This window comes from Lithobates pipiens, unplaced genomic scaffold, assembly GCF_037356315.1.
Source record: "Lithobates pipiens isolate NorthernLeopardFrog02 unplaced genomic scaffold, aLitPip1_a1.2 Scaffold_30, whole genome shotgun sequence".
In the NCBI taxonomy this organism is placed as follows: Eukaryota; Metazoa; Chordata; class Amphibia; order Anura; family Ranidae; genus Lithobates; species Lithobates pipiens.
Window position 1 is genome coordinate 9,180,837 of NW_027507791.1, and position 13,556 is coordinate 9,194,392.

At 43.4% G+C, this 13,556-nt stretch overlaps 1 protein-coding gene across 1 annotated transcript in view; it reads left to right on the top strand.

The window, feature by feature from the left end:
• Positions 1-13,556, top strand: part of ANGEL1 (angel homolog 1) — a 163,289-nt gene that overhangs the window by 116,919 nt on the left and 32,814 nt on the right. The window lies entirely within an intron of this gene.

Below are 13,556 nucleotides of genomic sequence, written 5' to 3' on the forward strand. Positions count from 1 at the left end.
CCCTATTACACATAAGCTGTAATGACAAGCATCCTCATACTCATGTTTTCTGTATTACGCTGTAAACTGGTAAAATAGCAAGCTCTCTGTGTTTATAGTTATGGAGTATTCCTATTTTCAAACCCAGCAGCTGAACATTAACCACTTCACACCCAGGCCAATTCTGACATTTCTCTCCTACATGTAAAATTCATAATTTTTTTGCTAGAAAATTACATAGAACCCCCAAACATTATATATGTTTTTGTTAGCAAAGACCCTACAGAATACAATGGCGGTCGTTGCAACTTTTTATCTCGCACGGTATTTGCGCAGCAATTTTTCAAAAACGTTTTTTTCAGAAAAAAAAACAGTTTTGTGCTTTAAAAAAAAAAACAATAAAGTTAGCCCAATTTTTTTGCATAATGTGAAAAAGGAAGATACGCCAAGTAAATAAATACCCAACATGTCCCGCTTCAAAATTGCACGCGTTCGTGGAATGGCGCCAAACGTTGGTATTTCAAAATCCCCATAGGCGACGCTTAAATTTTTTTTACTGGTTACATGTTTTGGGTTACAGAGGAGGTCTAGGGCTAGAATTATTGCTCTCACTCTAACGTTTGCGGCGATACCTCACATGTGTGGTTTGAACACCGTTTTCATATGTGGGCGGGATTTGCGTATGTGTTCGCTTCTGCGTACGAGCTCATGGGGACAGGGGCGCTTTAATTATTTTTTTTTTTTATTGTTAATTTTATTTTAATTTTTTTAGTTTGACACTTTAAATAAATAAATAAAAAAAATTTGATTACTTTTATTCCTAATGTAAACATCCCTTGTAATAGGAATATGGCACGATCTGACCTATTTACAGTGAGATATGGGGACAATAAGACCCCTTATCTCACCTCTAGGCTGGGAAGCCTAAAATAATAAAAGAAAAAAAAAACGATCCTGGCTTCCCAGCCAAAACGGCGCCGTTAATTTGAATGCAGAGTCTCTATGATCGTTCGGAGGCCGGGTGCGATGTTAGGATGTCACGCCCGGCCTCCGAACGATCATAGAGACTCCGGGGATGATCTGGTCCACCGGAAATCTCTATGGTATCATCCTGGGGGCGGCGGATCCCGATGGAAGCGGTGAGTCGGTACAAGCAACGGAGGGGGGCGTCCCCTCCTGCCGCCCGTAAGAACGATCAAGAGGCAGAACAGCCGCTGTGATCTTTCTTATGGTGCAGGGAATAGCCGGATGAAAATGCCGATATCTGAATGCTGTCTGTGGCCTCAGGCATCATTCAGATATTACACCACAAAGCCCACAATGTCATATGACGTAGTATGGGCGCCAAATGGTTAAACTATAATCCACACATGGACAATAGTAATATAATGAAGAAAAAGTAAAATAGTGCCGCGCTCTAGGACCTTAAACCTTTCACGCCTAAGCCTTTTTCTGACACTTGTTGCTTATAAGTTAAAATCTGTTAAAATCTTCCAAAAGTGCTACAGATTTTATAATTTTATCATTTTTTTCTCACATCATGTTTATTCTATTTTATGATAAGCACGTTTATTAATCTATTTTGGTCACCTGATTTCACTTTTATTTTAAATTAAGTTTTATACACCGCACCAAGAGACATGTAGTTATTTATTTACCCTGGTTTTATTAGCACATAGCACTTTTTTGCTTGCTGGGTCTGCTGAAGGTGATGGAGCTAAGCTTATATTTCCATTCTGGTGCATGTTTAGTCAGCTGACCATAGCTGGCTCTGCAGTGCGTTTACTTTTCTGATAATTCTTCTGACTATATTGTTCGTATTGGTGTACCACGATTACACTGAACTTACCTTTCTGGTCAAACAAGTATTATATTTATTGTGTGGGGTCTAGGTGCAGGTACCCCTGTAGTGCGTTTACTAATTTAAAAAAATATATATATATCTTTAAATTTTTTTAATAGCCTGGGTTTATTTCAGTGTCTGATCATTTATATAAATATAACTGTATTATATGCACTTCTAGCTAGAGGGGAAGAGTTTCATATTGTGTTAAGGGATAATACCCCTCCCCCATATCTTTGAGTGAGAAATACCTCTCCCACTCATATTTGCTGAGTGAGAAATATAGGGAACTATCCCCTCCCGTGTAATACCTTAAACCAGAACAGCGCGACACCAACCTACCCTCACGTTATAACTAAGTGGATTTGGTTTGATCCATCTCGGTGAACGCAGCAGTTCCTCGATCTATCTCATAATAGTGGCAGCGCAGGAATAACTACCCTATTAGCCATCATTCAGATATCCCTCAACAAAGTCAAGGACGTCATTTTACTATGGCCCAGTAGGGAAGTGGTTAAAATTGCGCACAGAAATCTGTAAAAAAAAATAAAAAATACAGATTACCAGTTTAGAGCTACAGAGGAGGTCTAGTGCTGGAATTATTGCTCTCGCTGTAACGATCCTGGCGATACCTCACATGTGTGGTCTGTACACAGTTTACTTTTGCCTGCACAATTTATGTACGTGTTCGCTTCTGCACGTGAGCACAGAGGGATGGGTCGCTTTAAATCTTGGCAGTAACAGTTATACAGTAATCAGTGCATTTTTATAGCACCGATCGCTGTATAATTGTCAGTGGTCCCAAAAATGTGTCAAAGGTGTCCAATTTGTCCTCCGCAATATTGCAGTGCCGATAAAAAAAGCAAGGTCCATAAAGCCATGGATGAGTGAGTTTGTGGTGGAGGAACTTGACTGGCCTGCACAGAGTCCTGACCTCAACCCAGTAGAACACCTTTGGGATGAATTAGAGCGGAGACTGCGAGCCCGGTCTTCTCATCCAACATCAGTGCCTGACCTCACAAATGCACTTCTGGAAGAATGGTGAAACATTCCCATAGACACACTCCTAAACCTTGTGGACGGCCTTCCCAGAAGAGTTGAAGCTGTTATAGCTGCAAAGGGCAGGCCAACTCAATATTGAACCCTACAGACTAAGACTGGGATGCCGGCTGGTCGCTTGGGCCTCCCGGTGGGACGCGAGAGCCCAGGCGGATGCGGCACAAGGTGGCGGGAGGGGGGTGTCCACTCCCGCTGCTTGTAATAACAATTGAGCGGCTGCTTAGCTACATCGGTTGTCATTACAAGAAAACCAACCATCGGTTCTAAAAAAAAAAAAAAAAATGGCGCCAGGTGATGCCTGCAGCTGCAGGCATCACCCTGGTACAACCACTTCAAGCAGAATCACGTTACGTACGTGATCAGGTATGTGATTTTGCAGCAAGTGGTTAATGCACAAAGATTTAAAAAGAGGATTTTTTGGTTACTCACCGTAAAAATCCCTTCCTCTGAGTTCATTGAGGGACACAGCTGCTTCTTCTTTATGACCAAACAGGGTATTCTATCCCCACCTACTTGAATAGGACACTGGGCAGAAATAAATACTCGGCACCTCCTATGGGCAGTCCTCTCTGGGTATAAAACCCCCTCTCTGCTATAGGCCTCCAGTCAGTCACAAGCAGTGTCAAGGTGAAAAACGCCAGTGGTGGGTGCTGTGTCCGTCAATGAACTTGGGGAAAGGGCTTTTATTATTATTATTATACAGGATTTATATAGCGCCAACAGTTTACGCAGTGCTTTACAATATAAAAGGGAGACGGTTATAATGCAATAAAATACAAGAGGATTAAGAGGGCCCTGCTCAGAAGAGCTTACAATCTAATAGGGTGGGGCAGGTGGTACAAAAGGTTGTAACTGTGGGGAATGAGCTGATGGAAGTGGTAAAAGATTAGTTGGGGATGTGATAGGCTTTTCTGAAGAGCTGAGTTTTCAGGGATCGCCTGAAAGTAGCGAGAGTAGGAGATAGCCGGACTAGTGGAGGTAGCGAGTTCCAGAGGATGGAAGAGGCTCTGGAGAAATCCTGGAGACGAGTGTGGGAGGAGGAGACGAGAGAGCTTGAGAGTAGGAGGTCTTGAGACGGGTGATATTTGGAGACAAGATTGGTGATGTAGCTCGGGGCAGAGTTGTGAATGGCTTTGTATGTTGTGGTTACTATTTTGAATTTAGTTTGCTGGGTGATTGGGAGCCAGTGTAGGGATTGGAGGAGAGGGTTGGTAGACGTTGAGCGGTTGGTAAGGTGGACAAGTCTGGCAAGGGCATACATGATAGACTGAAGAGGGGAGGGGCCTATGGAGAGGCAGGCCAATGAGAAGGGAGTTGTAATAGTCAAGGCGAGAGATAACGAGGGAGTGAATGAGGAGCTTGGCGGTTTCATTTGTTAAAAAGGGGCGAATTTTAGAGATGTTAGAGAGGTGAATTTTTTGGTGAATAACAAAAAAATCCTGTTTTCTCTTAGGTTCATTGACGGACACATTTTCTTCTACTTTATCCATGACCAAATAGGGATTTCCCCAAGCAGTGTCATAATGAGAGGTGGGCAAATCAACAAATGGAGAAAAACCCCAGAGCAACATGCCAACACTCCGAACCACCCCAAGAGGTGCCCAGAAATTCTGAACAGCCTCCCTGCAAAACTTTGTGGCCAAAACTAGCATCTGTAGATGCCAATACATCAACTTTATAGAACTTAGTAAACGTGTGCAGCAGACGACCAGGTTGCTGCCTTGCAAACTTAAGAAACAGACGCCCGATATCAGAAGGCCCAGGAGGCGCTAATCGCCCTTGTTGAGTGGGCATAACAGGGTATGGGAAATGGTGGCAGAAGAGGCCGCCAAGCCTTTCTTTGGACTGTCCGTGAATACAAAGAAAGAATTGGACCTCCCAAAAGCAGCCGTCACAGAAAGGTACATGCGATTCGCCAGAACCACGTCCAGGGAATGCAGAGCCACCTCCTTAGGGTGGTCTCGGCTGAGGACACAGAAAAAGGAAGGAAATCTATAGGACCACATGTCCCAGCACAAAAAACTAAAACGTCCATACCCCTGACACTGCTTGTGACTGACTGGAGGCCTATAGCAGAGAGGGGGTTTTACACCCAGAGGACTGCCCATAGGATGTCCAAAGTATTTATTTTTGCCCAGTGTTCTACTCCTGTAGGTGGCGCTATAAAACCCTGTTTGGTCCTGGATAAAGAAGAAGCAGCTGTGTCCCTCAATGAACATAAGGGAAGCACATTTTGTCACTATAATAACAAACTATAATAACAAAATAACAAACTATATATGTTTAATGTTTTACACATGTCAAGATTATTTTAAAAGTACAGATAATGTAATAAAACTATTTATTTAATTTCAGACTGAGTGGAGAGGGAATAAAACACCTGTTGGTTGTTATTGCTACCTCTGCCTCCTTCAGGGAGATTCATCCTATTTGTCATGTTTACTGTTATCATCAAAAGTGTAAAAGAAAATACCAAATTTTGGGTTGTCCAATGGGGACACTTGTTCTGGTGCCTTGGGGTCCCCAAGGGATTCCCTTAATTTGCAGGGATTTCCTCTCACTTCCTGTTTTGGCTATGGGACAGGAAGTGAAGGTAGATCCCCACATGGGGAAACAGATGGTAAAAAAAGTCCCGACAGGAAATACAACCCTACTGTACTCTTTCAAAAATGAAAGAAAAAAAAAAAGCTCTACTTTAAGGTCCTAGAGCTGTAAGCTGTAATGATCAAGATCCTCATACCCCCTGTTCCTTATTAACCACTTAAGGACCTTTCCTCTTTCTGAGATTTGTTGTTTATAAGTTAAAAATATTTTTTTTTGCTAGAAAATTACTTAGAGCCCCCAAACATTATACATTTTATTTTCTAACACCCTAAAGAATTGTATTGATCAGAACTCTCATACCTCCTGTTCTCTGTGTTGATCAGGACCCTCATTCCTCCTGTTCTCTGTATTGATCAGAATTCTCATACCTCCTGTTCTCTGTATTGATCAGGTCCCTCATACCTCCTGTTCTCTGTATTGATCAGGACCCTCATACCTCCTGTTCTCTGTACTGATCACGACCCTCATTTCTCCTGTTCTTTGTATTGATCAGGACCCTCATTCCCCCTGTTCTCTGTATTGATCAGGACCCTCATTCCTCCTGTTCTTTGTATTGCTCAGGACCCTCATACCTCCTGTTCTCTGTATTGATCAGGACCCTCATACCTCCTGTTCTCTGTATTGATCAGGACCCTCATTCCCCCTGTTCTCTGTATTGATCAGAATCCTCATTCCTCCTGTTCTCTGTATTGATCAGAACCCTCATACCTCCTGTTCTCTGTGTTGATCAGGATCCTCATACCTCCTGTTCTTTGTATTGATCAGGATCCTCATTCCTCCTGTTCTCTGTGTTGATCAGATTCCTCATTCCTCCTGTTCTCTGTATTGATCAGGATCCTCATTCCTCCTGTTCTCTGTGTTGATCAGAACCCTCAGACCTCCTGTTATCTGTATTGATCAGGTCCCTCATACCTCCTGTTCTTTGTATTGATCAGGACCCTCATACCTCCTGTTCTCTGTATTGATCAGAACCCTCATATCTCCTGTTCTCTGTATTGATCAGGACCATCATACCTCCTGTTCTCTAAAAGCTGAATTCTATCCGCCCCTGTGAAAGGGGCCTAAGGGATTGGACATTGAGGCCCCTTTCACACGGACAGATAGAATTCAGCTTTTAGCTGCGAATAGATCAAGTTATCTACTGCAGTTAAACTCATACAATGCTTTCCTATGGCCCCATTCACACACTGCATTTAGCAACGGTTTCTGCTGTTAGAAACAATATATTTGACTGCGTCCAGGACCAATTTATTGCAGCTATCTGCACATAACTGCAGGTAATCGCAGTGTACTATTTCTCCCGCGGATAGCAGCAGCAACAAGGAAAGGAAAACAACAGGAAGCACATCAGAAATCACAAGAATGTTCCAAAGTAGCTAAACGCAGTCATATGTAAATACAAGTAAACGCAGATAATCGCGATGCACAACTGCAAGTGATCACTGTGCCTGGAGTCTTAGAACTTCAAATAACAAAACATGCTTAGAACAGCCTCCCGTGTGAAAGCGTTTGTTACCCCAACACTTCTTATTCCTGATATGTGTCTGCTGTACCATGTACTTGAATGAAAAAGTCTCCTGTTCTCTTTGTATTGCTTCCTTTGTGTAAAATCCCTCCTGGTGCTCCTGCCAGTCCCTTTGCTTTCCTATTAAAAACTGACCATACTAAGCAGGAGAACACAGCATGGTCAGTTCTCTAGCTGTGCTGGGAATTCAGCTTGCTTTCCTCCAATGATCAAACTCGTCCTGACAACCCCCCCCCCCCCCCCCTCACTGCACAGCCATTCACTAGGAAGATCAGTGTGCTACAATTTCTCTATACGTGATATAGTAAATGGGTCTGGGGCATGTGTGCATGCACTGCTGGTGACCCGCTCCACAACGGGAGCCAATCAGCAGGTCCAGTGGACATGATGTCCGTCGGAACACGCCAATCTTTCTTAGATTATTAAACTCACATGTATACAGAAGATTTGAGCGCTTTTCAATATAAAATCAGGCTGCAGTGAAGTCCCGACGCGTATCGTCATGAACAGACGTCATCTGGGGGGGTCTGTTCATGACGAAACGCGTCGGGACTTCACTGCAGCCTGATTTTATATTGAAAAGCGCTCAAATCTTCTGTATACATGTGAGTTTAATAATTTTTTATTAAATTATTTTTACGAAAAACGGAATTACACTATTGTGGTCCCTGCTTCTCTTTATATGTGCTCTATTATCCATGTGGATCCATATGGCTGGAGATATGTCATCTTTCTGAATGGAATAGCCATACTTGAAATCCCTCTAGAAAGTGCAACACCGAAGGAGTCTACATATATGTACAAGCTTATGTGATCCTCCAAATATAAATTTGAGTAGGATCCATTAAGTCCGGTAAGCGCCCATTTCGCTTGGTGGAGGGATCTCACGTGGTGACTGCACAGTCTTTCTATGGAGGAGGTGTAGGATCGTTTACACATAATTGTGATTCACACACGGACATCTAAGAGACTTTTTCTATTTTCACATTTTTCATATTTTTCCATTCACTTTTTTGATTCTGATTTCTTTTTGCTTTATAATTGTATACAGCAAATAGTATTTTGCATGGTGTGTGTACCAGTTCACATTGATATTATTTGTTGAATATATGCATTTGTAATAATGGCAGTAAATATGCCATGTTTTTAAAGCGCTACACTTTTATATAATATTTACTTTTCCCAATGATGTTGGTACAATAGATATCCGTCCTCATAGGAAATAAACAGTAATCATTGCGCAGTATATCTATACTGCTTTATTCTTTAAAAAGTTTAAAAAGACTATAAAACTCACATTTAAATGTGCCCATAACCCGGCACCAAGCCTATCCAGTGGTATGAATGGGTGAAGATATCACCGTATGACTCCTATGTTAGCGTGCGTCTCAAGCCTCACTTTCACCCGGCAGAAAGTGATGTAGTATTTTTCCCCAGCAGCTTCTACGCGTTTCACAAATACAATTGCCTCATCAGGAAGCTGCTTTGTGTTGGTACGTTGGTATATTTATGGCCCAAGCCTAATACGCTGGACCAACATCTTAACTACTGTTGTTTTGCCCATAACCGGTGTTATGATTCCTTATTGGTCCCCGTTCTTGGTGTCTCCAGTTAATACCTCCCCCACTCCATCTGCAGTGTGCGACCACAGCACCTCCAGCCTGGAGACCTTTCCTTTACTGCAGTTAACCACTTCCCGACCGGCGCACGCCGATGTACATCGGCAGAATTGCATGGGCAGGCATATTGGCGTACAGGTACGTCCAGTTTTAAATGCCGCCCTGCCATTGTGTGTGCGCCGCTGGCGGTGTGTTCGCGTGCCGGTCGGGACCCCCGTGAGTCTGGTCGCGGGTCCCACAGACTCGATTGCCGCGGGCATACCCGCGATCGTCGCACGGGGCAGCTGAACGAGGAGATGCCATTGTAAACAGCATCTCCCCGTTCTGCCTAGCAACAAGTGACGCTGATCTCTGCTCCATGTGATTGGAGCAGAGATCAGTGTTCACTAAAACAAAGCCCAGCCCCCCACAGTTAGTAACACGCCCCTAGGAACACGTAACCTCAACACTGCCACCCACTGGTTAACCCCTTCACTGCCAGTGTCATTTACACAGGAATCACTGCATTTGTATAGCAGTGATTGCTGTATAAATGACAGTGGTCCCAAAAATGTGTCAAAAATGTCTGATGTGTCCACCATAATGTCGCTATCACAATAAAAATCGCTGATCGCCGCCATTACTAGTAAAAAAAAAAAATATTAATAAAAATGCCATAAAGCTATCCCCTATTTTGTAAACGCTTTAACTTTAACTTTTGCGCAAACCAATCAATAATCGCTTATTGTGATTTTTTTTACCAAAAATATGTAGAAGACTATGTATCGGCCTAAACTGAGGGAAAAAAATGTTTTTTATATATTTTTGGGAGGTCTGCTTTAAATAATTAAGATGAGTCCCCACCCCATTCCCAGGCTTCGATTGGACAGTGAAGGAGCAGTAACAGACAGATGAAGTAATCTCTCTGCTCTATACTTTTACTAGCCTGTTTCTTTTCCACATATGTTAATAAGCATAGCTGATTGGCACTATGGTCCTTTGTCGCGCAACAGAGTACCATTCAAAAATAATTGGCACAGCATCTCATATAACGTGCGTTGCAGAAACGCATACGTTCCTGCCATGCATAAATATAAATGGACCTGCACTTTCAATTTTTAATAAGCGCATTAACTGCATTTACTGGTGTTTTTTTGTTTTTGTTTTTTTATATCTGACTGGAGAAAGCAGCAAAACAGCCAATAAAGTGTACAACTGTGTGATGTCACAAAAGGCAAAAGCTTCATTCATATGATGAGACCTAACTATGGAGCATATAGAATTAAAGCCGCATCGTCCTACAAGAACACTGTGCTCACACTGACACCTTGTGGCCACAAGAGGAAACTTCAACAGTCATATGACATTTCCTTCTGGCACACATAGCAAATGCCGGGTTAAATACATCATCATTAGTAGATAAGATAATAAATTGCTGTTTTGGAAAACAGGATTTTTCTATTTACGGTAATATTTTTGCGGGGTTACAAAAAACAAACAAACACCTGATGCACACTGGACGTTATAAAAACGCCAGTAGCGTTAGCTGTAGAAAGCTGTAGAATTAGTTTTGCAGTGTTTTTGCAGTACTGTTTTTCAGCGTTTTGTTTTTTTTATACTCCCACTAATGCTTATGGCTCAAAAACTCTGATAAAAGCTTAAAAATGCAGCTATTCGGCGCTTATCAGCGTAGATCGTTTTTACTTCTGGGGATATCACTGTTATGGCAACAGCTAGCTGCCATAACCCCGGTATTCTTCATGTTCGGCTGGTGGTCCGCTTCAAGATAAAAGTGGTCTCTGCAGCGGATTCACCGCAAGATCACTTTTATCAATGGCGGGAGAGGGCCGTCCCCTCCCATGGCGGAGGTGATCGGATGCTTTGCCTTCCTTGACATTGCAGGGTGGAAGCAACGTCAAAACATCACTTCCGCCCATAGCTCCTAAAGGGCTATTTTTTTTTTATTCTTTTTTAAAATTACAATTTTTTTATTAATTTTTTATTGCATTTTAGTGTAAATATGAGATCTGAGCTCTTTTTGACCCCAGATCTCATATTTAAGAGGTCCTGTCATGCTCTTTTTCTATTACAAGGGATGTTTACATTCCTTGTAATAGGAATAAAAGCGACACTTTTTATTTTGAAAATGTAAAAATAAAAAGTAAAATAAATAAGGAAAAAAATAAAAATAAATAAAATTAAAATTAAATTAAATTAAATTAAAATTTTAAATGTGCCCCATCCCGCTGAACTTGCGCGCAGAAGCGCCTGCATATGAAAACGGTGTTCAAACCACACATGTGAGGTATCTCCGCAATCGTTAGAGCGAGAGCAATAATTCTAGCCCTAGAACTCAAAACATGCAACCTATAGAATTTTTTTAAATGTTGCCTATGGAGATTTTTAAAGGTAAAAGTTTGTCGCCATTCCATGAGCGGGCGCAATTTTGAAGCTTGACATGTTGGGCATCAATTTAAAAAATGGGTTAACTTTACTGTTGTCTTATTTTTCAATTAAAAAAAGTGTATTTTTTACAAAAAAAGTGCGCTTGCAAGACCGCTGTGCAAATACGGTGTGACAGAAAGTATTGCAACGACCGCCATTTTATTCTCTAGGGAGTTAAAAAAAAAAAAAGTATAATGTTTGGGGGGTTCTACGTATTTTTCTAGCAAAAAAAAAATGTTTTTAACTTGTAAACAACACATCTAAAAAAGAGGCTTGGTCCTTAAGTGGTTAAAACCCACTAGTTCTGGGGGGGGGGTTTCCAGACAGAAAACGCCACTGCCAAAAAATGCTGATAAAAGCCTATGTGTGCATGGACACATAGGATAACATGCTGGGGAGTTTACTGGCTCCAGAAAAGAAATGCCTGAAGCCAAAAACAGCATCTGTAAAAACACCTAGTGTGCATGAGGCCAAATACTCACCAAGATGGCTGCAACATCGATCCAATGCTGCAGCTGTCCCCGGCAGCCCTGCGCCGAGAACTAGGAGATCAAAGACTGCTGCTCGCTCAGTTCCCAGTCTTCAAATTCACAGAGAGCTGGTGTTTCAGTCGCCAGATCTCCACTCTGCCCCTACAGCGCTCACTGGAGGGCAGTAAAGAGGGCAGGAGCAGCTGGTTCATGCTCTCAGCAGCACACTGAGAGGCTGAGCCAACTACCAGTCAGACAGACAGCCCATCTATACATCCTATACCCTAGACCAGTGGTCTCCAAACTGTGGCCAGGGGGCCGTATGCGGCCCTTTGCTTGCTTCTATCTGGCCCATGGGGCACGATGCCTCTGACACCAACGATGGGGCACGATTCCTGCCACTGACACAAATTATGGTGCACGATTCCTGCCACTGACACCAAGTATGGGGCACGATTCCTGCCACTGACACCAATGATGAGGCACGATTTCTGTCACTGACACCAATTATGGGGCATGATTTCTGCCACTGACACCAACGATGGGGCATGATTGCTTTCACTGACACCAATTATGTGGCACAATTCGTGCCACCGACACCAATTAAGGGGCACGATTCCTGCTACTGACACCAACAATGGGGCACGATTCCTGCCACTGACACCAATTATGGGGCACGATTCCTGCCACTGACACCAACGATGGGGCACGATTCCTGCCACTGACAAAAATGATGGGGCATGTTTCCTGCCACTGACACCAGCAAGGGGCACGACTCCTGCCACTGACACCAATTAAGTGGCACGATTCCTGCCAGGAGCAGCTGGCTCAGGCTCTCAGCAGCACACTGAGAGGCTGAGCCAGCTACCAGTCAGAGAGACAGCCCATCTATACATGCTATACCCTAGACCAGTGGTCTCCAAACTGACCAGGCAGCCATATGCGGCCCTTTGCCTGCCCCTATCTGGCCCATGGGGCACGATGCCTCTAAGTGACATCAACGATGGGGCACGATTACTGCCATTGACACCAATTATGATGCACGTTTCCTGCCACGGACACCAGCGATGGGGCACGATTCCTGCCACTAACACCAAGTATGGTGCACAATTCCTGCCACTGACACCAGCAATGGGGCACGATTCCTGCCACTGACACCAAGTATGGGGCACGATTCCTGCCACTGACACCAATGATGAGGCACAATTCCTGCTACTGACACCAATTATGGGGCATGATTTCTTCCACTGACACCAATTATGTGGCACGATTCGTGCCACCGACACCAACGATGAGGCACGATTCCTGCCACTGACACCAATTATGGGGCACGTTTCCTGCATCTGACACCAACGATGGGGCACCATTCCTGCCACTGACACCAATTATGGGGCACGTTTCCTGCCACTGACACCAGCGAGGGGCACGACTCCTGCCACTGACACCAATTAAGTGGCATGATTCCTGCCACTGACTCCAATTATGGGGCCCGATTAGTGACATTAACACCAACGATGGGGCATGAACCCTGCCACTAGCTCTATGTCTGAAGGATAGTAAACTGGCCCTTTGTTTAGAAAAGTTTGGAGACCCCACCCTAGAGCACTGTACACTTTACTATACATTCATACCACTAGGCAGCGGTACTATTTGAGGAATTCTGAATTGTATCTGTTCAACAAATGGGAATGCTTCGGCTTTATAGGTATTATATTAAGAAGCCTGAACTGATGTTAAGCAAAATCTGATTTGAAGGATTATTTGCACTCTTGGTGGTGATAGGGACCTTGAATACCTCACAATCTCCTGATGAAACCCCGTCCAGACTGCAAGAAGACCTGACTGCAATGACACCTCAAGACTCCATTATGCCTTCATTGATGCACCAAATATGACCAAATACTAAGATCTGGGCAACCCCTTGACGCCGACGTAACACAAATATATGGCCCCACTGCCCTGGTCTTTTTCCCATGGGGCCGCATATATTTGCACATCTCCCTTTGGGCTGGAAGCACACCGCACAATTGGCT